Raw genomic sequence first — 26,964 nt, forward strand, 5'->3', positions numbered from 1 at the left:
GTCTCTGAAAAGATGATTCTCTCAAAGGAATCCTGAGCTGAGCATGGTGGTCTATGTTTGCAATCTCTGAATTTAGGAGGCTGAGTCAGAAGTTAGGTCGAGACTAGCCTAAGTTCCATGCCAAGAGAAGAACACAAAACCAAACCTCATCTTACAAAATAAAAGAAGGACTGGGAATGTGGCTTAGTAATAAAGTGCTGGCCTAGCACCTACATGAAGTCCTGGGTTTGGTTCCTCAGTACCACATAAAGAGAAAAGGCTGGAAGTGGTACTGAGGCTTGAGTGGCAGAGTGCTAGTCTTGAGCAAAAGAAACTCAAAATGAATGGTGTTAGGAAAAATGTAAAATTAATGAAATAACATCTCTCTCCCTCCCCTATATCCCTTCCTGCTTTCCTCCCTCCCTCCTTTTCTCAGTACTAGGGTTTATACAAAGGATTTCATGCTTAGGCAGGTGTTTAACTCTTAATCCACACCACGGCCTTTTTGTACTTTAGTTTTTAAGTTAGGGCATCCTGTTTTCTTCCCATCCCAGGACCAGCCTCCCATCTAGCTGAGATTATTGGAATCAGCCCAGCTTGATGATTGTGATCAGATCTCACTTTTTGCCTGGGTTGGTCTTGGATTGCAGTCCTCTCAATCTATGCCTCCCAAGTCGATGGTACTACAGGAGTGATCTATCATGCTTAGCCTTTAAAATGATCACTTAGAGCTGGGCGCAAGTGGCTCCTGCCTGTAATCCTAGCCACTCAGGAAGCTGAGATCTGGTTCAAAGCCAACCAGTGCAGGAAAGACCATGAGACTCTTATCTCCAATAAACCACCAAAAAACCTAAGCTGAAGAGCTAAGGGACAGCAGCACCCAGGCCCAGAGTTCAAGTCCCAAGACAGACAAAAAAAATCACTTAGGAAGATAAAAAAAAAAACCTCCTGAATTCTCACATTTATTTAAATAGCGGCTGCCAGTCATATTTTATAAAGCACTTATGGGGCCCATGAAGTCTTTTATTTTTAAAATACAATAAAATAGTACTAGAGCAGTTGGGATATTGTTCTGCCAGTAACACTACTGTAAGAGCCTCGGAGGGAGCAAGCAAGCCGGCTACAGGCCAGCGCCGCCACCGCCGCTTCTTCTGAGCAACAGTGAGAAGCAGCAAGCAGCCATGGCTGGGGCACAGGCTCCTCAGGCCAGACCCTGCAGTCAGGGAAGCCCCTCCAAATCCCTCCAGTGGATGACCTCAGGCCTCAAAGGCTCCAGCGCCGAGCTTCCTGGGCTCATCCCTAGGCTGGAGGTGCAGTGTGAAACAGCAAAGGAGCCAGCGAGACTCCTCCAGTGTCAGGGCAACCAGGCAGGAGTGGAGCCAAATGGCCAAACTTGCAGCAGCGACTGCAGCAGTTGTTGCTGCCTCGTGCAGCATGGGCCAGGGCTCCTGCAGCTGCTCAGGCACAGCCAGAGGCGGAGAAAAACTCCAGGATTGACACAACCCCCTTCCACCCAATCGGCCTAAGATCTGGGAGCTGGATCTGGAGCAAAAGGAGAGGGGTTCAGATGGGTGTTGGAGGCATAGGCCTACAAAACCCCATCTGAGCACCTGTGTGCCCTGAGGGTGCATGCAGGCATGCATTCTTTCCTTCCAATTTATTTATTTTTGTTGGTCGTGGGGCTTGAACTCTGGGCCTGGGCGCTGTCCCTCAGCTTTTCAGCTGAAAGCAAGTGCCCTACCACCTGAGCCACAGGACCACTTCCAATTCTTCTCGGGGAGGAAGGGACACCCCTTCCTCCATGCTGGGCAAAGGTTCTGCCCCCGGTGCAAGACTCAGGTAATGGTTTGCTCAAAGTACCATTCCTGCTTCATCTACTTAACCACGTAGAACAATGCCTGGAGACTCCCCCTATGTGTAATCACCTGTGCTTTACCTACTTTTACAACCTTGATTAGTGGAACTGCTCCACATTTGTTGACAAGGATTAGCTTTTTCTGTTTAAACTCTCATTGCCTGTGCTCCCATAAAACTGTTTAACTCTCTGCCCCTGACTGAAGATTTACTTCTCCTGCTTGTGTGCTGTATATAAGCATGTGATGTTTCAATAAATTTTGTCTATACCCACATGGTGTAGTCCCTTCTTGCCTATACCACACATCGTGTCCCCAGATCCCACTGTGGAAACAGCAACAAATGGGGTTATGCCAGTCGATGCCTCTGACATCTCCCCCCTTTTTTGTTTTTTAAGTACAACTGTAAGCAAGAGATCCTTTGCAGGAGGGATTTGCAGAAACTATTTTGGAATGTAGACAGCAATATCTTGACAAGACATAATGCAATCGATCTGTAGAAACACTATGTTTAAAACTGTGCCACCAGGTACAAGGGTCCAATTGGTTTAGCACAGATGCAATTCCCTCAGCCAGACCTTCATATCCCACCCCAGGGAGTTGTGCCAAGAAAGTCTCAATGACTTCCTGCTGTAACTAGTGGATGTCCCAAGTCAAATTTCCTTGCAAGACTGGCAGGTGGTAGTGAAGTCCCTGCCAAGTAATGTTAGAAGTGTTGAATCAAGTAGGAGTGATGCACAGTTTATTGAGCTCTAATCACACTTGAAGGTTAGCTGTTTCTGCAGATCAATTATCTAGTCTCCCATCCACTGCACCCTGTGTTGCAGTGTGTTCAGACGGGAATCAATGTCCTGTTTAATATTGTGCTGATGAGTCCATAGCTGGTGACAGTCCAGCCACTTCTCTACAAAGTCCTTGGTTTGGATGGAGGAATGCAGGGCCACTCCAGCAGTCGCAGCAGTCATGGTGATAGCAATCATTTCAAGGATCACAGCTACACTCAGACCCAGGAATCTCCTAGTTCTCTTCAGCAGTTGCTGGAAGACTCCTTTCAACAAACCAACAGTGGGGCTCTCCTGCCAAGGTCGGGTGAGGTTAACAGGCACCCAGACCCCTAAGCGAGATCTTAATATCAGGAGAGACTGAGAAGGCATATTAAAAGAAATAGTATGATTTAAGCATGTAAAGAGTCCTGGCTGCGTGGGTTCTCATTGATTGACACTGTCCCTGTGGGCTAGTACATAGGAAAGTTTAATACAACCCTGTACAGTAGAAGAATGGTTCCTGTAAAATGTATAATTTGCCTCATGGGCCCTAGTAAAGTGACCAATCCAATTCTGAGTTGTATAAAATTGGGTGGCAAGTTTTATAAATGCCACTGCTCAGGCCCTAAGTGTCCCCTGAAATTTATATGTGGCCTACGAGGCACAAGGCCTCCATCATGTCAGGTGAGCAAGCCAATGGGTTCTACATGATTTATAACTCCATTGTATAGACGTCACCGTCAGAAGAATTATTAGTATACCAATCACCAACATGCTTTTCAGAATAATTGGCAATGAAACATCCATGAGGACCTCAATCTATAAATGAGATGTTATCATTATGCTGTATAATCTTTCCTCTAGGGTTTTGACACTGAGACCACTGAATAGAAACATAAACCCAATTCAATAATTAATGTCCTGGCATACTAGGTTAGGTGGTTGCCCAGTCTTATTTGTATAAGAATGATCCTGACCAATAAAATTTAAGGAACTTGTTCTGAATAGCCCCATATGATTGTTGATCTTATCATCAGGCAAGATGTATGCCCATACCTGTCTTCTGGTTGGTAAGCAAGGTGATGTCCCTAAACACAGTGGTAAAGACTCAAATCCTAAGGAAATAATATAAGGTATTCCTTCCTCACCTGGATGAGTAGGGTCTGCATGATCCCATGGTGGCGGAAAATACGTGCTGTCATTTGTATACGCCACCGGACCTTGGTCTAGCTAATCCACTAATTTTAACAATGGTGGGTGAGGGACATAGGCCCAATATGCATGTTCACTGCAGATGTATTCACAAGCAGTGCAATCACGGCCAAAACAGATATTCAGGTATTCTAGGGGTTTTTGTACTGACCAGGGTGGCTTCGGTCTTGTGTCAACACCTTATTCTGACCCCATGTTGGTGGGGTCAAGCTGGTTTTCTTAAGATAAGGATGATGGCTTCCTCGGGACTTAAAGCTTAGGTCTGCGAAGCTGCGTACTAGATCTTCTTCCTCAGGGTTGTGTTGTGTTGTTTTTGCTTCTCTGGAGGTCGGATGAGTCAAAAAGGGACCCAGATGTTGCCAGTGGATCCATCTGGAATGATAGAAACACTGTTTTCCCTTATGGGGCATTACTCTTAGTCTTCATTGATTAAATTTTTTAAACCATATGGGAATAGATAGTGAGGTGGTGCTAGAGGGATAAAATGCTTTTCAGCTTTAGTGAAAGGATCACTTTGAGTGAAATTTTAAAAATTTAAATAAGGTGAAGGCAAAAGTTTCCCTTGGGGATTCCCCTTTTTCGTTTTTTTTTTTTTTTTATAATTGAAGCTTAAATGTTTTATGGGTGTGTAAACAGTTGGCATTAGTCTACACAGGTTGATTAAAGAAGTTTTCCTAGGGACTAACTTTAGTAAACTCCCCTAATATTTTTCTGGTTGTACACTGGCTTTTATAATATGGTGTGGGGTAGTTTGTCAAGGTGACAACTTTTTACTAATTACATTTTATTCCAAACTAGAGTTTAGACATAATTTTTTAACTTTTAATAGCTGTATGGACCCTGTTGGGGGGGGTGGCTATAGCAGCATAGCCTGTTTAGTACTTTGGTTTGTAAAAGATTTAAATAGTCTAGGATGTTTAAAGGTAAGATCCATAAGAAGTTCCACTTGTAGGTGTTCAGTGGCAGTTTTGTAATTGACAAACAAGTTATAAAAGCAGAACTAACAGTTAGTGATTACAAATTGCATTAAGGCAAATAGGGTGGTTGAGTCCAAACAACTGCCTGTAGACATCCTGGTATCTAGGCTGGAGATGGGGGCATTGTACCCAGCTTCAAGGCCTGGAGGTGGGACAAGTCTTACCTTGAAATCCTAGGAAAACATTACCTCCCCAAATGGGCGAAAGCATTGTTTAGCTCCTCAAATAGCCTAGGTGGGACAGCCCATCCTTTGGCATACAGATGTTTAGTGTAGCTCCTGGTGCTTAACTCTCTACTTAAGCCCTTATCTTTGAAAATTTAACATTTGGTCTAAATCCTGATATAAATGATCTTTTTAGTAATTATCAGACCACAATTTTGTTTTATTTTGGTGTTTATACCAATGTTTCTCTGCTTACCTGGGACTTATTTGTCTCAGTTAAATTTGAATTTTCTCCTTCCTTGTTCTAATTAATACCCTATCTGTTTACTTTCGATCTGGTCCTAACAATTTCATATTTTATTCTTAAACAAATTTATTTGGTTAGTGTCAGCCCAGAATTTACTGCCAATTAGGGTCTTAAGCACATACAGAGCAGTTTGGATTTAAGCTATTCCCCACATTTCACAACCTCAGCCTTTTACAGCCAACTATTACAAATGGTTGACAAGTTTTTGCCCAGTTATGCATGCTTATAAACTAGCTTGCCATGACCTCCAGCTCTGATCAATTTTAGAAGAGCCAAACATTATTGCCAAAGTCCCAGCAGTGCCTCTTTCTATGTTAGGGTAAATGCAACCTTGACATTTCCCTTGGTCACTGGACTTGAACTTAGTGCCTGAGTGCTGTTTTTCAGCTCTCCAGTGCAAGGATTGTGCTTTGCCACTTCGGACTCCAAAGCAACTCTGCCCACTTTTTTGGCACTCTGCTGGCTAGTTAGAGATGATAATCTTTCTCTGCCTGGACTGGCTTTGAACTGCAGTTTGTAGATTGCTCACCTTTGGTCCTCAGCTCCACCCACATCTGGGCCCCCTCCCATTTCTGGAGTTCCCTCCATACAACTGGCCTCTCCCTCTCTCCACCCAGACCCACCAGAACTCCTATCTACCTCACTTCCTTTTCTCTCAGATACTTCTGCTACCAGGATGGTGATGGAGGTCATGTGCTCCCTCTTGGGGGAAATATGGCTCCTCTAATAAACCTTGTAATCTTTCTCCTTTGCCTGCCTGCCTCTGCATGGTCCCATAGGATGGATGTGTCTGATCCTCTTTCATTGGTGGCTCCATACTGGGATAGGTTCCCCAGTGCATTTGCTCCCCCTGCACCTCAGAAGGGAGTTCAACCAGCTTCCCTGGGACCTATTCTGAGATCCTTCACTCCAGTCACCAGAGGACCATCAAGGTAACTTCCTCCTGACTGAGCGCTCTACCAGCCCATCCAGCCCCACTAATTAATTCCCACTCCAGGGTAAGTGACAAGTTTGTCCGAAATCGGGGTTTCTGATTCCAATATCAGTGGTAAGGCCACCTGAGCCTTTCTGGGCTAACTGAGCCCCACCCTCACCATCTGACCAAAAACTTGGCCAAGTGCTAGAATTAGCCACTAGGGGCCTACCATGGCCCAAGGACCCACCTTGGACCAACATAAGGACAGTCTCCACTGGTGGGGCCACCACCTATTCAGGAGCCAACCTGCACTGTAGAGGACACTCTACTGTAGGCAAATGGCTTCAGGTCACTTACCATGGGAAGGACACTAAATTTCTTTACATTAAGGCCACCTGGCCTTGGAGGGCTGTTGGTTCCCCATCAGTTAAATTTGGCCCAGATTTAAAACTCCACTTCTGAGAGTGCTTGAGCAAGTAGCTCTCTCTCTCTCTCTCCCCCTCCCCTTAAACTCTCCCTCTTGCCAAAATTACCTGCTTGTAACCTCTTTCACAAGTATTTCATATGCTAAACGCGTTGGTTAAGCCCTGGAAGAATGTAACCAGTAATTGCTTGTTTCTACTCATTAGATAGAAAATGGGTGAGTTTAAGTCTAAACTCACCGAAATAAAGGCCAACAAGTTTGGATATTACCAAAAGTGTATTAATCTTCTCTCTAGCACTGAGCAAGTGGTGGATGTGCCAAATTGGCATCTTGGTACTTCAGCTTGGTACTACCCCTTCCCCCTCCCCTGTCCTGTGGTGCCATTATGCTAGGCCAAGTGTATGTTCCTATTGCCTCCTGTTCATTTGGTTTCTTGTTGGCAAAGTTTTGTATTTTAAACTGACCACATGGTTCCTTCATAATTAGAAAAGTAGTTCCACTAAAATTTCAAAACTTTAAAAGTCTATTTTAAAATCTAAGCATGCTCTATAATCTGTGCACAAACATGTCTGTCTGTGTCTTATTTGACTATATGTAAGTGATTATGGTTTCAAGGTTACTCTGCCTACTAAAAATCTTTGTCAATGGAAGCTGTGAATTAATCTAAATTGCTTTAAAACGTTGTGACCTGACTAAGCCAAAGAAAAAACAGGCAGTTTTAAAAGACCTTGGAAAAGGACTTAAAAAAGACAATGTCCTTTACAAAGTAAATGAAATTGGTAACTAAGTTGGCTGTGAATTATGTCATTCCTATGTCCATCTATGCTAAGAGTTAACTATTGTACACTGACCATGGCTAGTAAACTAAAGCTAAGGGTTTCATTCTCTGTTTTCTCCCCTGTGTGCCGATCATCTTCAATTAAGATCAAGGGAGCAGAGTGACTATGCCCAGGCACAGCTGCCTAAACCAGTGGCACCAGCCTGCAAAAGCCAATGTAAACCAGGTCTCTAACCAGTATATGTAGAAATATTGCAGGTTACCAACAGGAGGTGCAACAGTCCATACATGCTGGGAGATGCCACAGTCTCTCTCAGACTCTGGCCTTGCTTCATCTCACATGACCAAAAGCCTGTTAATTAAGGGTAAAACACAAGCCACATTAGATATTTGGTTCTGTAAATGTTAATCGCCAGAAGTTAGACCATACAGGGTGTATGAGCAAAGGATAGAAATTGATTTCTATACTATTTTACAATTGGAGGTAAATTCCTAAAGGTAACTCAGACTGCAGAAAAAAAATATGGCCACTCTTTCTATTCACTGCCCACAGGACAGCCTACAGGCAAAGAATATACAGCCCAGTGTTTCAATGATGCATTTAAATGCAAATTAACATAACTTCACAAAAAGGATTTAAAATGACATCCCCCTTGTAAAAATTTGAGAAGTTGTGGGGAGTGGCTGACCTCCCAGACAAGTTTAAAAGATAAAATTTTCCTAAAGGTTTATTTCAAAGTAAAAAAAAAAAAAATAGGATTATTCAGGTTTGCCCCTAAAGTTTTTTGTAACAGTTGCCGGAAGGCCCACAGTAAAAGATAGGACAAGTTTGTCAAATGTAATTTAATAAGTAAAACCATGCTTATAAAACTACTTCCAATGACCATCTTTGTTGCTTTTAGTTGGAGTAAAAGTGACTGTTTGTAAAAAAAAAACAAAACAACTCATTGATCTGTCATTCGAAGCCAGTCCAGGCACAGGCAAACTAAAGTCCCTGTGAGATTGTCATCTCTAATCTGCCAACAGAGTGCTCAAAGCTGAGTTGTTTTGGAGTTTAAAGTGGCCAAGTGCTAGTCCTGAGCTGGAGAGCTGAGGGACAGCACTCAAACCCTGAGTTCAAGTCCAGCGACTGACCAAGGAAAGTGCCAAAGATGTATTTATCCCAACATAAGAAAGGCACTCCAGGGACCCTGACAATGTTAAAACATTCAGAGGCAATTACAAACAAATGTTTGGATGACAAAAGTGGTATCAGGTCCTGAGTTACTTGAGCTTTGTCTTCCAAAAAATTGATCAAGCCAGAAAGTCATGGAAAGATAAGTTTTTAAACATTCCTATCACCCATGTTGGTGTAACTGGGCAAAACTTTCCAGAGATCTGTGATAGTGGGTAGTAAAAGCTAAGATTGTAGAATGTAAATCCCAAAACCCCTGTATCTGCTCAAAGTCCTAATTGGCAGTAACTTTTGAGCTGGTTAAATTCATCTGTTGAAAAGCTTGTAAAGCTGAGATTATGTTCCTATTGAGATCTGTCTAAAGGCCTACATAGGTAGGCATTCCTCTGCCAGACAGAAAATGCTTTTATAAACCAGGGTGTTAAACAGGCTATGCTGCTGTAGCCCAAGAAAAGGCCTGTACATTTGTTATAGGTTAAATGTTGTCTATAAGCCACTTTAAACAGGCTACCCAGAGGCAGTGGGCTGTACTTAGAGTGCCAATCAGTCTCAGGTTAAAAGCATCTACTGGGCTTTCTTTTAAAAATCTCTGACAAGTAATTGTTAGTCAATTGCTAACAAGTTATAGGTAACCTCCATCTCATTGATCTCCTTGTTGCTTTAGCTGGAAATAAAAAGAGCTTTTGTAAGAAAGTTCAAAGCCATCTTGGGCACAAAAAAAATCCTTCTAAAACTCCATCTCCCTACTAATCAGCACAGAACCAGGACTATCCAGCCAAAGGCTGAAAGTGGCATTGTGACTCTAAGTAGTAGAGCATTAGCCTGGAACAGAAGGACTCAGTGACAGTGCCCAGGCCTTGAGTCCAAACCGTAAATGCCAACCGGGACAAGCTATCCCAGCAATGGATGTTGAGACAATGGCCAGGACAAAGTCAGTCCTGACCATGGAAAACCATGGAAAAGAATAAGAGATGATACCCTAAATGGAGTCACTTTATGCTTTATGCATTGTTTCTGGCAAAACTGGAGCTTCAGCTTCCACCCCCACTACAAAGGCAGAGGAGGGGTCCCGCAGAGCAGTGGGGACCTCACAGATGAAGTCCTTCAGGGGTGGGGGCCTCACAGAAGAGGCTGCAAAAAGGAGTATACCTCACTGGGAGGCCGCAGAAGTGAGGGTGCCTCGTGGGGAAGGGCAAAGAAGTGAGGGTGCCTTGTGGGGGAGGCCGCAAAAGAGGGGAGGGCCTCACAGGGGAGACTGCAGAGGAGGGGAAACTGCAAAAGCAGTACACAGAGGAGGAGTTTAAACTTAAACTCATCCATACTTTTACCTTCAGTTGCAAGGGAGAGGGAAAGAGGGAGAGGGAGAGAGGAAGAGAGGGAGAGAGGGAGAGAGAGAGAGCCAGAGCTATCTGCCCAAGCACTCGCAGAAGTGGAGTTTTAAATTTGGGGCAAAATTTGATTGAAGGGGCTCAGAAGCCCTCCAAGGCCCAGGTGGCCTTAATGTAAAGAAATTTAGTGTCCTTCCCATGGTAACGGACCTGATGCCATGGGCCTATATTAGAGTGTTCTCCACAGTACAGGTTGGCTCCTAAAGGGGGTGGTGGCCCTGCCAGTGGAGAATGTCTTCATGTTTGTCCATTTGCATTCCTTAGGCCATGGAGGAGGGGTCCTTGGGCCAAGGTTTGGCTCTGATGAGGGGAAGGGGGGCTCGGTAAGTCACAGAGGCCCAGGTACCCTTACCACTGAGATATCAGAATCAGAAACGCAGACCTCAGATAAACTTTTCACTTACCCTGGAGTGGGACTTAATTAGCAGTGTTGGATGGGCTGGTAGAGCGCTCAGTCAGGAGAAAGTTACCTTGGTGGTCCTCTGGTGGCTGGCGTATAGGATCTCAGCATAGGTCCCAGGGAAGCTGGTTGAACCTCTTTCCGAAGTGGAGGGAGGATCAAACCCACTGGGGAGCCTATCCCCACAGGGGCGACCAATGTAAGAGGATTAGACAAAAATCCATGCAAGGGGACCATGCAGAAGCAGGAAGGCAAAGGAGAAAGATTATTACAAGGTTTATTAGAGAAGCGATATTTCCCCCAAGAGGGAGCACATGACCTCCATCACTATCCTGGTAGCAGGAGGATCTGAGGGAAAAGGAAGTGAGGTAGATGGGAGTCCAGGTGGGTCTGGGCAGAGAGAGGGAGGGGCCAGTTGTATGGAGGGAACTCCAGAAATGGGAGGGGACCCAGGTGTAGGTGCTCATACTTCGAGCTCATGACTCTACCTGATTCTGGGGCCTGGATGAGTTGCCTTGATCTCTTCTAAGTCACTTTACCACATGAGGCTTTTCTGAACTCATACATCACTGCAAATTGCTAACATTCCTCCCTAGCACATCACTCAATATATTTTTTCCATCATATATTTAAACATATTTATGTGTATACATTCCCTACCCTCTCCCAACCCCACACACAAAGGCATAGACCTTCAAAACAAAGCTTTTCTTTTTTTCCTTGCTACAGTGTCTAGAACCTAATAAACTCAATAGATACAAAAGAGTGAGTTGGGTACTAGTGTCACACCTGTTATGCTAGCTATTCAGGAAACTGAGATCTAGAATCACTTTTTCCATTTATTTCCCGTTTTCATTAAAATTTAAGCATTAAAGGAACTTTTAAAGAGAATCAAGACTTCCTTCTTTCTGGAGGTTTCCTTCACTCCCTTTCACCTAGTCCAGCTCAACCTATGTCCCCCTGGGAGTTTTGGCATCCCAGAAAATCCACAGTCCCTCAGACCCCAGTTAAATTCAGACAGAATCCAGCATTGCCTTTACTCATGTGGTGGGCAGAGCAGAAAGCATACACCACGTGTGCTATCCAACACCTCAAATCCACACCTGTGCCACTTCCATACTCCCAGCCACATGAGCAGAATTGTGTCACCAACGCTTGCACTGGCATAGGCTTCCATGGTCATCAGGACAGATGTCCTGAGAGTTATTTCATCTGCATAAGGTGACATTTCCTGGGTCCAGGTATATTGCTGATCTGTGAAATCACTGGCATTGGAGCAAGCCAGGGCTGCTGCAACCGCACTGTAGGATGCATCTCTCTGCAGCAAAACCTGAGGCCCTTCCTTCCTAGACACAATGGAGATCCTAGAAAATTCCCTGCTTGTCCCTAGGTGAGTCCATGAATTTATCCACAGCCCTCATCTGTCAGAAATGAACAAAGAGTACAGAATTGTTCAAGTCATTTTCCTTCTTCACAGAAGGGTGCACTATCATCCTGGCCCCCCAGAGCGAGGCAGCACACCAAATGGGGGGATCCACTTGGTTTTCATCCCAACCTAGGAATGATATTGTCCCTTCTCATGTTGCTAAGGTGTCAGGATCACATCTTTGTAAACAATCGGTTACCAGGGTAATAGGGTCATAGAAGGAAGACAAGTCATTCTAACCATCAGTGGACCATCCCTAGTCAGGAGGCAGTGTACTTTGGGAGGCTATTGCTCAAAAACAAACATCCTTTTTACCTGTTAATGAAACTGCAACTCCACTGCACCTCACCTTTGTCATTACAACAACAACAACAAAAAGAAAAAGAAAAGGGTGTTTTGGACTTTCTTGTCAGGACTGGCTTGAAAACACAATCCTCAGATTTCAACCTTCTGAGTAGTGCCAAGGTTTTTTATGAGACAATTCTCTCAAATTAACCACCAAGAAAGAAGCAAAAAGAAATAAAGAAAAGTCCAGGACTTGAGCTGAGGCTCAACTGGAAGATCATGGACAGCACCCATGCCCTGATTTCAAACCTATGACCAGCACATCATCATCATCATCATCATCATCATCATCATCATCATCATCATCATCATCATGTGAATAAAAAGACTGTAAGAGCCTATTAAGAATATTAAAATTGAGGGCTGGGAAGTTGGCTCAGTGGTAGAGCTCTTGCTTTGCATGCATGAGGCCCTGGGTTTGATTCCTCAGCACCATATAGCAAAAAAGAAAAAAGCTGGAAGTGGCTCTGTGGCTCAAGTGGTCGAGCGCTAGCTTTGAACTGAAGAGCTGAGGGACAGAGCCCAGACCCAGAGTTCAAGCCCCATGACCAACCACAAAAAAAAAAGAATATTAAAATTGAGTGAGCCAGGCACTTTTTGGTGGCTGACATGTAATCCCAGTTAGGAGCATGAAATCTCAGGATGGTGGTTAAAAGCCCACCTGGGCAGGAAATTCCATGAGGCTCTAATCTCCAACTAACCACTAAAAATGCCAGAAGTAGAGCTGTGGTTCAAGTGGTAAAGCAACAGCCTTGAATGAAAAAGCAAAATAACAGTGACCAGGCCCAGATACATAGGGTAGGACTACTAATAATTAATCAATTAAATACAAAACACAAATAAAAATCAGAGTGGAAGATGAGCACAAAAGCCAAGAGAATTGGTGGTTTACACCTGGAGCTCAAGCTACACAAAAGACAGAATTTGAAGATCTGGGTTCCAAGGCATCCCAGGCAGAAAAGTCCCTTAGGAGTTTGTGAGTATGTATCAGGTAGGGGTCTTGAACCCAGGGCTTGAAATAGAAATTCTTTTTTCTTAAAGGTAGCATTCTACCACTTCCTTTCTTTGGGGGATGAAATGGAGATAAGTTTTACGGACTTACCTGCCCGGGCTTTCAACCCCAATCCTCAGATTTCAGTTGCTGATACAGTACTCTTATATTCTATGAGATTTTTATCTTCCATGAACTGCCAAAAAGTAAAAGAAGCCAGAAGTTGATCTGTGTGGCTCAAGCCACAGAGACTGCTTGCTTTGAGGGAAAACGAACAACAAAAACCCTCATACACAGTGGACCTGCCCTGGTTTCAAACCCAGGAAGTGACCAGGCCCTATGTTCAAGCCCTAGGACCACCACCACCAGCAACAAAAGAATGACTCAGGGACAGGGACTAGGCCCTGAATACAAAGCCTAGAAACAGCATTAAAAATAAAAGTAAAACAAATTCAGAGACTGTGGCTAGGCTCCAGAGTTCAAGGTCTAGAACAAGCACCAGGACACACACACACACACACACACACACACACACACACACACACACACACACACACACACACACACACACACACACACACACACACACACACACACGAAATGAACAATATAATAAGAAGGCAAAAGAAGAAGAGAGAAGTCAATGAAATATTTTTAAGTAGTGGCTCATGCCTATAATCCTAGCTACTTTGGAAGCTGAAATTTTAGGATTGTGGTTCATAGTCAACCTGGGCAGGAAGCTCCATGACACTAGGTTTTATGTGTGCTAGTCCTGGGGACTGAACTTGTGCTGTTTTGCACAAGACTAGAACTATTCTACTTCCATGCTCTTGGTGATTAATTGGAGATGAGAGTCTCAAAAACTTTCCTGCCCTGGCTGGCTTCGAATCACCATACTCTGATTTTAGAACCTGGCTAATGTCCCTGTCTTCCCATGAGAATCTTTCTTTTTTTTTGGTTGGTCATGGGGCTTGAACTCGGCGTGCACACTGTCCCTAAGCTCTTCAGCTCAAGGCTAGTGCTCTACCACTTGAGCCACAGGGCCACTTCTGGTTTTCTGGTGATTTAGTGGAGATAATTGTCTCATGGACTTTCCTTCCCAGTCTGGCTTTGAACTGCAATCCTCAGATCTCACCCTCCTGAGTAGCTAGGATTACAGGTGTAAGCCACTGGCACTCAGCTTTTTTTTTCTTTTCTTTTTTCGTTTTTGTGGGTTGTGGGGCATGAACTCCAGCTCTGGATGGTGTCCCTTAGCTCTTCAGCTCAAGGCAAGTACTTTACCACTGAGCCACTTCCCAGCTCCTCCATAAGAAACTTACCCCTTATGAATCACCAAATTTGTTTTACAAAGCCAGATGTTGAAATGTGGCTTAAGTTTTGGAGCCTGCCAGCCTTGCTCAGGACACGGGAGAGAGACTCCAGCACAGTGACCTTGCCTTGATTTCAGGTTTAGGAAGAGTCACCACTCCCTGTGTTCCAGCCCTAGGACCAGAACCAAATAAATAAATAACTCCCACATTTTCACTGTATTTGATGTTGGGGTAATTTGTGAAGGTGAAGGGAAAAAACAAATTGTTTAAATAGGGTTACAGCTAGACCTATTGCAACAATGAGATGTACAAGAAATTATTTCAAAAATGAACTTTACAACTTTTGCCTGGTGGGGGTGGTAGAGAACATTATATAAACAAAGCCATTCATGCAGCTGTTGCTCAAGCTGTTAAAGTATGCTAACCTTGAGAATAAACAATACAAAAAATGCTTCATTCACAATGGCCCTGCCCTGACTTCAAGCCTCAGGAGAGTGGCCATGTCATGAGTTGAAGCCCTAGCAACAAAAATGAAAATAAATAAATAAATAAATAAAGCCAGAACTTTATCTGTGGCTCAAGCCATAGACACTGCTAGTCTTGAGAAAGAAAAGGGAAAAACCTCAGACACAGTGGCTCTGCCCTGATTTTATGACTAGCAAAAGCTAAGGCCCTATGTTCAAGCCCTAGGACCAGCAATGAAGAAAAAAAAAATACAGCAACAACAAAAACTCAAAAAAAATGCCCAAGTCCTGAGTACAAACCATAAGAGCATCACCTAAAATAAATGCAGAAAGAAAGAAAAATACATAAAGAGCCACAATTTGAACTGTCTTGAGGTGGGAAGCCTACTAGTCTTGAGAAAAAATTAGGAATAATGACCAGGCCTGGAGTTCAAGTACTATAACAAGCTCAAAAAAAAAAAATCTGTTGAGATCCAAAAGGAGTCTCTCAACATGAAGATAGGCTTGACTATCTCACTGGAACATCTTGTGGCTGAGTTTACAGAACCACTCTCAGAAATCCGACCCTTTCATCCTGCCTTATGCAAACATCCTGCAGCTGCTAATGACCACCCTTTCACCCTGCCCTACGCAAACATCCTGCAGCTGCTATGGCCAATGAAAAAGCTTCCTTAATGGCCAATTTAAAAGCTTCCTTATTCCAAGCATATAAATACCCCTGTGTGAAAAATAAAAATTTGCAGCTTGATCAGAATCCCTGTCTTGCTGTCATTCTTCATGTCTCTTGTCCCTTCATTCCTTCTCGTTTAGGTTCATCGCCCTCATTGACGTCCTGCAGGTTGGGACAAAAATCCACAAAAAAAAACTTCAAAACAAAAACCTCAGAAACAGTGGCCAGCCCTAATAATAAGCTGGATGACCCAAACTTATGAAAAAGTGAAAAAGAATAATAAATTAATGAAAAGAAGGACAAAAATATTAGAGCCAATTCAAGATTTTAAAAATATGGTTCACACCTATAATCCTACCTGCTCAAATAGCTGAAATCTGAGCATTTGTGGTTTGAATCCAGCCTGGGCAGGAAAGTAAATGAGAATTCTTTTCATTTATGCTACTCCTGGGCTAAAACTTGAGTTTTACTCAAGGGTAGAGCTCTACTGCTTCCTACCTGTTGCTGGTTAATTGGTGAAAAACGTCTCATTGATTTTCATGCCTAGAATGGCTTTGAACCTTGGCTCTCAACTTTCTTTTTTTTCCTTATTTATTTATTTTATTTTATTTTTATTTTTTTGTGAACACACTGTACAGAGGGGTTACAATTACATGGGCAGGTTAATGTGTACATTTCTTATCAAGCATTGCAGCCTCCTCCTTTGTTTACACTTAACATCCCTTCCCAGCCTCCCCCCCATCTGCCCACCCAATCCTCCCCGCTAGCCCCCCCACCAACATTGTAAAGCTCATTTTCGACATGACAATTTGTACTTCTCATTGTTGCAACAGGTCTACCTGTATCCTTAAACGACTTGTTTTTTCCCATCTCCTACACAAGTTATACTGACATCAAATATAGTAAAAGCAGGGTTATACTGTGGGGGAGGGACATACAAAGCTACAAAGAGATAATCTTATAAATGCGTTAGAAACAAATGCATGAAAGGAAAAAAAACATTTGAATACATATCTAAGGATTCATTTTCCTAACATCACATTATCTGACCTTTTCCGCTTGACTCATACATATACTAGATATTGCAAATAAGGGAAACCATGGGACCTATGTTTCTTTGGGCCTGGCTTACTTCACTTAATATAATGTTTTCCACGTTTTTCCATTTCCTAACAAATGGGGCAATGTCATTCTTTCTGATGGAGGCATAGAATTCCATTGTGTATATATACGACATTTTCTTGATCCATTCATCTACTGAGGGGCATCTGGGTTGGTTGCATATCTTAGCTATGGTAAATAATGCTGCAATAAACATAGTTGTGCTAGTAGCTTTAGTGTGGTCTTGTTTGTAAACATTTGGGTAAATGCCCAAAAATGGGATTGCTGGGTCATAGGGGATCTCTATGTGAAGTCTTTTGAGGAACCTCCATACTGCTTTCCAAAGTGGTTGAACAAGTTTACATTCCCACCAACAATGAAGTAAGGTTTCCTTCTGTCCACATCCCCTCCAGCATCTGTTGTTGTTAGAGTTCTTGATTTTAGCCATTCTAACTAGAGTGAGGTTGTATCTCAATGTTGTTTTGATTTGCATTTCTTTTATGGCTAGGGAGGTTGAGCATTTCTTCATGTGTCTATTGGCCATCCTTCTTTCTTCTTCAGAGAAGTTTCTCTTTAAGTCTTTAGCCCACTTATTTATTGGGCAGTTGTTTCTTTGAGGATTTGTTGTTGGGGGATTTAATTTTTTGAGTTCCAAGTATATTTTAGATATGAGACCCTTGTCTGTTGTATGGCTAGTGAAGATCTTCTCCCAATCCGTGGGCTTTCTATTGATCTTGCTAGCTATGTCCTTTGCCATGCAGAAGCTCTGCAACTTCATGCAATCCCATTTGTCCCACCTTTCTTTGATTTGTTGTGTTTCCGGGTCTCTATTCAGAAAATTTTGGCCTGAGCCGAGGAGACCTAGGGTTTCTCCTATTCCATCCTGTAATGTTTTCAAAGTGTGTACTTTGACTTCGAGGTCTTTGATCCATTTGGAGTTGATTCTGGTGCAAGGTGATATATAAGGATCTAGCTTTAGTTTTCTACAAGTAGTTAACCAATTTTAGCAGCACCATTTACTGAAGAGGCTGTCTTTCTTCCATTCTATTGTTTTAGCTCCCTTATCGAAGATTAGATGTCTATAGGTCTGTAGGTTCATTTCTGGGTTTTCAATTCTATTCCATTGGTCCTGATGTCTGTTCTTATGCCAATACCAAGCTGTCTGGATAGTCATCTTGGCTTCCTGTAGTACTTTTTTTCTTTCTGTATTTTTTGACTGTTGTGGGGCTTGAACTCAGGACTTTTGTGCTGTCCCTGAGCCTCTTTGTACTCAAGCCTTGTGCTCTACCATTTGTGCCATAGCGCCACTTCTGGGTTTTGAGTGCTTAATTGGACATAAGAGTCTCACAAGGACTTTTCTGTCTGGGCTGGCTTCCAACTGAGGTCCTCAGATCTCAGCCTCCTGAGTAGTTAGAGCCATAGGACACTTATCTCACTTGTTAGGTTTTAAAAAAAGAGATAGCCGAGTAAGAACAGCACCATGCATGTGCTATTCAGGTAAGGGACTAGTTTTATTCAGTAGACCTGCTGGGACCAGGCAAGGTTGGCACTCCACCTGGCTGGGAAAAGCCTTCGAATGAGAGAGAGTTGGGAAAGAGAGGAATGAGAGAGGAAAGAGCTAGAAAAGAGCAGAGAGAGCAGAGAGAGCAGAGAGAGAGCAGAGAGAGAGTGTCTGGGCCTGGGCTAGGCCTTACCTAGGGTACGTGCAGAGAAAGGTGTGGCCACATCAAATTCAGATATGACCTCAGTGGATGCAAATGTGACTTCTTCCAGGTGTCCCAGTTCCCAAGGTAATGCAGTTACTGGATGGAGACTTTGCTGTGAGGAGGGTGGAGTCTGCTTGCCATCCAGGAGCGGACCTTACAATATTAACCACCAAAAAAAAAAAAAAAAAAAAGATGAGCTATGGCTCAACTTGTAAAACTTCCATCCTAGAGGGGGGAAAAAGCCCAACACCTCAAGAAGACTGGCAGGTCAAGCCCTAGGATCACCATAAAAAATGAAAACCAGGGCTGGGAAGGTGGCTCAGTGGTAGAGGGCTTGCTTGCTTTGGATGCATGAGGCCCTGGTTCGATTTCTCAACATCACATAAGCAGAAAAAAAAGCTGCAAGTGGTGTTGTGGCTCAAATGGTAGAGGACCTGGAGCTGAAATGCTGAGGGATAGCACCCAGGCCCAGAGTTCAAGCCCAATGACCAGCCAAAATAAATAAATAAATAAAAGCCAAATACAAAGAAATAAAAACAACAACCAAAAATAAAAAGGAAGAGTTGTGCACTGGCTAAAGATGTAGTGCTTGCTAACTTGGGGGGGGGGGGCGGAGGGGGAGAAAGCATGGAGACTGGAGACTGGCCAGGCCACTTTGAAGCCCTGGGATTAACACAAAGAATAAAAACAACAACAAAAAGGCAGAAAGTGAGCTTTGGCTCAAATAGACTATCAGCTTTAAATAAAAAACAAAAACTAAACAACACTGACCAGGCCCTGTGTTCAAGCCCTAGGTCCAGAACCAAAACATAAGAAAAACCTAGCCAGGTGCCAAAGGGTCACACCAGTAATCCTAGCTACTCATACTCAGGAGGCTGAGTTCTATGGATCACAGTTTGATGCAAGGAAGGAAAGTCCGAGAAACATAATAGACTACTTAGAAAAAGCTGGAAGTGCTGCTGTGGCTGAAGTGGTAGAGTGTTAGCCTTGAGCAAAAGAAGCTCAGGGACAGGGCCCAGGCAGAAGAGTTCAAGCCCCAAGGTCGGCAAAAAGGAACAAAGAAAAAAGAAAGTGAGTAATTAAGCTGTGGCTCAAGGTATGAAGCCTGCTAGCCTGGAGAAAAAAGGTAAAAAATGTAAACAAAAGTATTAAAAAATTATTCCCAGAACCACATGCTCCAGTGCACATTTCCCTACATCCTTAGTGTGCAGACAACCAGGCCAATGCCCCTGCTATATCCTGTATCTCTATTTCAATTTGAAATTATTTGAAATTTCAATTATTTGAAAACTGCCTTCTGAGAATTGCCACATAGGGACCACATTGAGAATTATTGACCTCAAAAATATTTATTAACATGATTTCTTTTATTCTTGTGATTTTTCTATGTCCTCATCATTACTTCCCTAGCACTTAGGAAATTACCTAGTATAAAAATATAGAGACATATCTGCTTATTGAACATCTACATGTATATTTGGGATAATAAGCTAGTTTATATAGGGTCATCAACACTGAGCAATTTTTACAATGGGCCTCATTGTAAAAAACAAAAACAAAAACAAATAACACAATTTAACCCTCAAGAACTCTACATTTGGTAGTCAGCAGTCACTCATACCTCTAATCCTAGCTACTAAATGGAAGCAGGTGCTTGTGTTGTTAAAAATAGTAATGTTATAAAGGAAAAGCAGAGAATTATTATAGACTATAGGAGATCAAGTATACACAACTATATATAATTCATGATCATGTACTGGTATTAGTACTGGAGAAAAAAATGAGAGGGCAGAATTGAGCCAATTGTCAAGACTGAAATATAGACAAAGATTAAGCAAAAGTATGGCATTGTGATTAATTTACTGAAGCCGGTAACTACTGTGGCTATGTAATAACGGGACATTTTTATCCTGAGGAGAGCAAGATTAAAATATGTGGGAATAGAGGACTATGATATATACAAGTTAATCTCAAATGTATGTCCACAAAGAGAACATACACACAAATAAGTGATTAAGCGAAAGAAGGAAAATGTTAACTATAGTGAATTTTCATAAAAAGCACACAAATACTGTTTATATTCTTTTTATGACTTTTCTTAAATTTGACCATTTTTAAACAATACTAGATTGAATAGTGAAGAGATGCACTTGAACTGCAGAAGATGAGTTCCCGAGGAGTGTTCTGAGAGGGTTTCATGGAGAAAGCAAACATTAGGGGATAAGAATAAAAGATCAAGTGTTACCATATGAAAAATTATGGAAATCCAAACATTCAGACTACAACAATAAAGTACCAAGAGTAAGAAAGTTCACAGACACAGAAAATAACTCAGGGCTACTGTGGGTTGAGGTAAGGCAAGAGGCATGAATGGTTTAATGGCCCAAAATTTCTGTCGAGGGTGATGGATATGTTTGGGATAAGATAAAGGTGATGGTTCTACAATACTGGAAATGAATGTCACTGAATGTCACTGAATTGTGGTTATAATAATAAATGTTATTACTATTTCCCTATAAAGAAAAAAATCATCCCATTTTAGAGGCTACTGTTTCCAGGAAACTCTCTGACATTATATACTCACAGGAAACTGTACTCTTTTTTTCTTACATTCAGTAGATTTTAAACATGTATTTCTTTATGTTTTTTTTTTCTTTTTGAGTTATAACCCTGCTAGAACAGGCTGGCCTGGAACTTTCTGCTACTTTGTTGCTTGAGGAATGTCTTTCTTTTACCCAAGACATTCCATAACAAAATTTATTTTCTAATAACAACAACAACCAAAAAGATCAAGTATTAGGGTCCTTACCCTAGGACTTAGGAGCAAACAGGACATCCTGATTATATCAGTTCCCTCTGTCCAGAAAGCATTGTGTGCCTGGGGCGTACTGGTTTACAGAATGTCTCCTGAGCCTGGGAAAGATAGGGATAAAAGGAAAAAGCATCCCATGTCCTGTGCATGAGCAGGCAATGGAATATATGTTGTATTAAATATTTCTCTGGATATAGCACCTCCCTGCCCACTCTGACCTTGGATATGCACATAGCTCACAAGTCACCAACAAAGAGCAAGGCTTTCGCTCTTACTTCCATATCGTAAATGGTTACTATCTCAGTTTTTATTCACTGAAGTGTCACAAATGAATCTCAATCACCAAGAAGTAATAACTTACCCTGGCCAGTTTGTCTGATTTGCAGGAGATGTGTTGGTAAAAACATCTGTTATCTCTTCAGAAAAATCTTCATCCCATGAAAAAAAATAAAGTTTTACATGAAAAACATTCCAGAAAAACTGCTGAGGATCACAAGAAAGGTGAGAAGGAAGAGGAGTGAATGCAGCAGAAGTATGCATAACAATTTAATGAGCATGGAATATGAGTGCTTATAGAATTTTTTCCTTTCCTTCTCAAGTTTTTATGATGCATTGTTATCATTATCCAGTCTTTTACTATTAAACTTAAATGCCCAATTAAGACAAACATTTCTGAGACTTTTCTTCCACCACTGGTTAAGCTGAAGCTACAGGCGTTAGGGATAATAATAATCACTCGGCCTTCTGAGATTTCTGGGCAGACTTTGTGGCCTTGCCAGCTCCAGCAGACTTCTTGTCCACAGCTTTGATGCCACACAGCAACTGTCTCCTATCACAAACAGCAAGATGACCCAAAGGAGGATAGTCAGAGAAGCTCTCCACATACACAAGGCTTGCTGGAACCATATGAACCATGACAGCATCACTAGACTTCAGGAATTTAGGACTAGCTTCCAACTTCTTACAAGATCTCTGTTCAAGTTTCTCTTTCCACTCAGGAAACTTGCAAGCAATTTAAGCTGAATGACAATCCAGGACAGAGGCATAGTTAGCACTGATTTGGCCTGGATGGTTCAGGAAGGTCACCTGAGCAGTGAAGCTAAATGCTTCCTTGGGATCATTCTTGTTGTCATCACCCACGTTGCCACACCAAACATCTTTGGCTGACATGCTTATAGAATTTTTTTGTGTATAGTATGTCGATAGATGTTCTTAATGGGCTTATAAGAGAGGTGGGCATTATCACACGTTGGCAATAAAGATAATGAAGGCTGGAAGAGGTCAAGAATTTCCACAAGATTTCTTAGCAAAGGTTAGGAGTTAAACCTTGGCCTCCACTCTCAATGCTCTTTGCGTCACATTACAGAATAATGAATGGAGAGTATGAAGCAGATATTGTATAAAGTAAATGGAATTCAGGGCTGGGAATGTGGCTTAGTAGTAGAGTGTTTGCCTAGCATGCATGAAGCCCTGGGTTTGATACCTCAGTACCACACAAACAGAAAGAGACAGAAGTGACCCTGTGGCACAAATGGTAGAGCACTAGCCTTCAGCACAAAGAGGCTCAGGAACAGAACCCAGGCCCTGAGTTCAAGCCCCAGGACCAGAAAAAAAGAAAAGAAAAAGAATTTAAAAAATGGAATTCAAGTTATGGGAAGAGTTTCAGGCAGAGAAAATGAGTGCCAAGATTAGAGGGTGAAAGCATAGCAGGAAGTTTAGTATGATCACAGCATTTAATGTAAACAAAGGAAAAAAGCAACAAAGTAGGATCCAGCAAAGACTGGGCCTTTACACCCTAGTAAGATTTCAAAGATTCTAACGAAGAGATGAGGAACCACTGAATGATTTTTAGAACAGAGACAAGTAAGATCAAATTTAAATCAAAGGAAGATAATTTTAGTGGCTGAGTAGAGAACTGATCAGCACTAATCTAGGAACAAAAAAGGAAGTAAAATTGAGGGAATAATCCATGATCCAAGTGAGCAAGGTGATGTTTAAATCAGCGGGAGAAAGGATTAATGTTGGAAGGGTGCTAAGGAAAATGTTATCTTGATGATGGGAAAACAGAACACCTCACTGAAGAAACATGCAAACATATGGGTAAGTCAAGAGCAAACTATAATCAAGACAGCCAAACATACTGTCAGGAAATATTCCTTCTCTCTTTACACAAATAAATCCTATCCATTCACTCACTTTGAGACCAGCCTAAGGTTTTAGCCTTTAGAATCTATATATTTTTTAATCAGCAGTCTATAGCTTAAAGGGCAAATTGTTACTGCTTTATCTGACCATTGTCCCCAAAATTTCCCGGGATTGGCGGGAAGAATGTATCATAGCTCATTTGTGCCTCTCCCTTGGCATTTAAGAGAAAGAATTAAAATGACTTAGCAATCCCAAGTATAAGATGGATTGTGAAGCTGATCTCATTAATACCATCCTTACCAATGTAACTCATTTAAACAACATTTAACTATATCCTAATATGAATAAAAATCTAAAACCTGACTCGTAGGTTGTCATCCAACTAAATCCTACTGGGTGCAAGAAATTAATCTGAAAATATAATGACATACCTATATCACAAAATATTGACAAAATGATCCAATAGCATGCAGAATTTTTTTTCACTTATATTTATCTCATTCTGTTCTAAAAAATTATTTAGTGTGTACTTAGAATGTAAATAATATTCCAATATATACATTTAATTTACAATGTTCAGATATACAATGTATTATGTTTGAGTGTTAATAAACTTATTTTTTGGTAAGTGTTGTGAACAAAATGAGGCAGGTCACTGCTGTGGCTCATGCCTGTAAACCTAGCTATTTGAGAGGTTGAGAATGGAGGATTATAATCTGAGGTCAGCCTTGGCAGCACAGTTTGTGAGATCCCTTCTCAGCCATAGCCTGTTATATTAGTATGTGCTCATCCTCCAACACTAATGTGAGAGTCCAAAATTAAGAGGATCTCAGTTCCAGCCCAGCATGGGCAGAAAATGTTAGGAGATTCCATCTCAACAGAGAGGCTGGACACAGTGGCAAGTGTCTGTGATCCTAACAATGACAGGAAGATGAAATCGGTAATTGTAGTTCAGGCATGCGTCTTCCGATTTTGGGAGAGTCCTTCCTTTTTCCAAAGTCCCTCCAAAGCCCACACTTTATTCCTTTATTTATTTATTTTGTTATTGTTGTTTTTGGTGCCAGGACCACAGCTTGAACTCAGCTGATGTCTTACTAATCTGAACCACAACACCAGTCTGTCTTTTTCTTGCTAAGTGGAGATAGATCTAAACAGAATTTTCTGCCTGGCTGGCTTTAAACGTCCATCCTCCAGGTCTCAGCCTCCTGAGTAGCTGATTATAGTCGTGAGCCACCAGCACCATCCTACATAATTTCGATGCAACTTCTCCTCATCTCAATGCCAGTCACCAAATGCAAAGCCTCAGGCAAGTACTGTACCATGGAGTTACACCCCTAGCCTAATACTGGGCCACAATCCTGCCCAATATATACTTAGTTCTGTGGAAAGTATTTGGTAGTGATCTTCCACCATTGTTTTACTTTGTTATGATGGTACTGGGGTTTGAGCTCAGCTCACTCAAACTTAGTAAGCAGACACTCTACCACTGAGCCATGCCTTGGGCCCTGCTTTCCCTTGACTATTTTCAGGGAGAGTATGGTTTCCTGCCTGGATGCATGCCTGAACTACAATTACCGATTTCATCTTCCTGTCATTGTTAGGATCACAGACACTTGCCACTGTGTCCAAAAATGCTGATAGAAAAAGATGACCAACACTACCGCAACAGCAGGTTCCTACATTTATCCCCCGTCAGCTACATCCGTTTTTATAGTACTTCATTGAGATATCATTAAATGCCAACATCACTGCTGAATTCTCAACAAATATCACTGAGGAGGGCTGGCACAGAGTGAGAGGAGTTGGGCAGGAGTCTCTTTTCAGAGTCATTTCTGGTGAATATATTAGACAAAAATCCAACTGTTTAGAAAATCCTTCAGAGTCCTCTGAATGGTATTTAAAGTTCAGGATTCCCATTCCTACACCAAACAGATGCTGATTACATGAACAAATGCAGTTAATTGCACAAAAAAGTTTATAAATAACACAACTGTCATATTGAGGACTAATTAGAAAGAATGCAACTATCTAAACACATCACAATGGCTTTATGTGTTTCCTAAGTTAAGACTTCTAAAAAGCAGATTTTTTAATCTATTATATCTTTGGAATCATTAAAATAATTACCATCCCTTGCTTATGACTATTATGCCACTTATTGAATACATTATTTCATTTTTGTTTTGTTTTGTTTTGTTTTTGCCAGTCTCGGGGTCTGAACTCTGGGCCTGGGCACTGTCCCTCAGCTCTTCAGCTCTTCAGCTCAAGGCTAGTGCTCTACCACTTGAGCCACAGTGCCACTTCTGGCTTTTTCTGCTTATGTGGTACTGAGGAATCGAACCCAAGGCCTCATGCATGCAAGGCAAGCACTCTACCACTGAGACACCTTCCCAGCCTCTGAATAAAGTATTTCATTTAGTACTTATTTTAACAACCTGTAAGGAATTAGATTGGGTTACCTTACAGATGAGAAAAGAGCTCAGTATCACAGGTCACATGGCTTTAGTAAAAGACAGATCTTTATTTTGACTCAGTGGATAACTCCAAAGCCCATCATAGTTAACTGCCATCTCAATACTTCAGAAGAACATTAAGAACTTATGTTCAAAAAATCTTTTTTTCTTTTTTTGTGCAAGTCCTAGGGCATGAACTCAGGGTGTGGGTGCTGTCCCTGAGCTTCTTCAGCTCAAATCTAACACTCTATCACTTGAGCTACAGCTCCATTTTGGGCTTTTGGTAGTTACCTGGGGATGAGTCTCACAGACTTTGCTGGTGAGCTGGCTTTAAACCCATCCGGGGTCTCAGTTTCCTGAGTATCTAGGTTTACAGGTGTGAGCCACCAGTACCTGGTCAGAAAACATTTTCTAATCAGGAATCAAGCTTTTACATAGACTAAGGAATCATTTATTAGTAAGATGTTATACAATTGTCTAGTCTGACTTCTTAAACACGATGCTGAAGACAACAAACAAAAAAGAAAATGTCCCAGTCTGCATAAAATCCATACTAAAGGAGTAAGAAAAGTTTCTCACTGAGAAATATTTGCTTTGTAGAAAACTTGAAGACTAGTTATTTTACAGTTGATGAGAAATAGAAAAAAATCAAATGAGGTTTAGAGATATCAGTGGCAAGCACACTGACAGTTCAAAGAAGTAAAACAGAGAGCCATCTTTAAAAGCACTGACATTTGGAAAATTTTAATCTGGCAGCTCTCAAACATGCTCGTCTCAGGACCTCTTAATACTCTTAAATTTTGAGAGCTCCCAAAGAGCTAATTAAAAAGGTAAGGTGGCTCAGTGGTAGAGTGCTTGCCTTGCATGCATGAGGTCCTGGGTTCGATTCCTCGGCACCACATAAGTAGAAAAAGCCAGAGGTGGCACTGTGGCTCAAGTGAGAGAGCGCTAGCCTTGAGCTGAAGAGCTGAGGGACAGTGCCCAGACTCAGAGTTTAGGCCCCGCAACCGACAAAAAAAAATGTAAGTAGAGCCAGGAACTGGTGCCTCTCACCAGTAATCCTGGCTACACACTCAGGAGACTGAGATCTATAGATTGCTATTAAAAGGTAGCTGGAGCAGGAAAGTCAATGAGATTCTTATCTCCAATAAACCACTCAGAAAACAAAACAAAACAAACCCAGAAGTACAACTATAACTCAAGTG

The 26,964-nt window shown here is 41.9% G+C and overlaps 1 long non-coding RNA gene across 5 annotated transcripts in view; it reads right to left on the reverse strand.

Moving 5' to 3' along the window:
* Nucleotides 1-2,375: 2,375 nt before the first annotated feature.
* Nucleotides 2,376-26,964, reverse strand: part of LOC138807629 (uncharacterized) — a 33,461-nt gene continuing 8,872 nt past the window's right edge. Inside the window, exons 5-11 of one of the 5 annotated variants that reach the window (XR_011366216.1) lie at nt 21,523-21,589; nt 21,159-21,262; nt 18,338-18,502; nt 14,418-14,580; nt 13,210-13,294; nt 3,960-4,180; nt 2,376-2,908 (exon numbers count right to left, since the gene is read on the reverse strand). This is a non-coding gene — a long non-coding RNA (uncharacterized lncRNA). Of the gene's footprint in view, nt 4,181-13,209; nt 13,295-14,417; nt 14,581-15,106; nt 15,705-18,337; nt 18,503-21,158; nt 21,263-21,522; nt 21,590-26,964 lie in introns of those variants that run through there. The other 4 variants (XR_011366215.1, XR_011366218.1, XR_011366217.1 and 1 more) reach the window with 4 other exon arrangements.

Source organism: Dipodomys merriami, unplaced genomic scaffold (assembly GCF_024711535.1).
Source record: "Dipodomys merriami isolate MVZ:Mamm:240054 unplaced genomic scaffold, mDipMer1.0.p SCAF_423, whole genome shotgun sequence".
NCBI classification, from domain to species: domain Eukaryota; kingdom Metazoa; phylum Chordata; class Mammalia; order Rodentia; family Heteromyidae; genus Dipodomys; species Dipodomys merriami.